The following is a 1,056-nucleotide window of genomic DNA, read 5'->3' on the forward strand; positions in this document are numbered from 1 at the left end:
ATGATCCTTAACTACCCGAACAGAATAGCTATCATCATTTCCACACAACATGCAAGGGCAGTTGATCTCTTGGGATCTCTTGCATTTCTCAAAGCAAATTCAAGAAAATCTTCAACACCAAACTTATATTCAGAAGATCTCCTATCAGCAACTAGCCACGACCTATCCATCTATATATATCCAAACATGAAATTTCAGAAAAACAAATAACAACATGTAACTTCTCAGCAACAATCAGCAATAACATGAACCAAATAATTTTAAAATCAAAACCAAATAATTTCACCAGCATTAACAATCAGCAATAAACCAAATAATTTAAAAATCAAAACCAATAATCAGCAATACAGTATGACATTAGGGAGAAATCGAAGCAAGCAGAACACAGTTCACAAGCAAGCAAGCATCAATTACGCAAAGCAAGTAGCATGGCATTTTGGGGAAATAGAAGAGAAGAGAAGAGAGGAGATGACATACCTCCAGTTGAATCCACCAGCAACAAACCTCCACAAGAAACAAACCTCCACCAGAAACAAACCTCCTGCATGGCATTTTGGGGAAATCGAAGAGAAGAGAAGAGAGGAGATGACATACCTCCAGTTGAATCCACCAGCAACAACCTCCACAAGAAACAAACCTCCACCAGAAACAAACCTCCTGCATGCAAAATCAAAAGATTGAATCATTGAACCGAACTGAGCCCTAGCCACTGCGACCGGCCTCGTCTTGGCGTGCACAGTTATAAAAGAGAGAAGAGAGATTGAATCATTTAAGAGATTCAATCGATTTGAGAGAAGAGTGAGAGAGCTGAGAGAGCGACAGAGTTGAGCGACAAGTCAAATCAACAATATAGAAAAGTAACAATACAAACTAATTAACAAAATAGCTCATGAAATAAACAAAATCAGTAACACAATAGAAACTTAATTGGCTCACCAAATACCTATGTGTTATCCTTTGTTTTCATCTTAGCTGCCAGCTTCTATTTTGGACAAGGGAGATGCACATTATAGGGTTAATCAAGCCATAGTACGTATTTGCATAGGTAATTAATTT

The sequence above is a fragment of the Fragaria vesca genome, linkage group LG6 (assembly GCF_000184155.1).
Source record: "Fragaria vesca subsp. vesca linkage group LG6, FraVesHawaii_1.0, whole genome shotgun sequence".
Classification (NCBI taxonomy): Eukaryota; Viridiplantae; Streptophyta; class Magnoliopsida; order Rosales; family Rosaceae; genus Fragaria; species Fragaria vesca.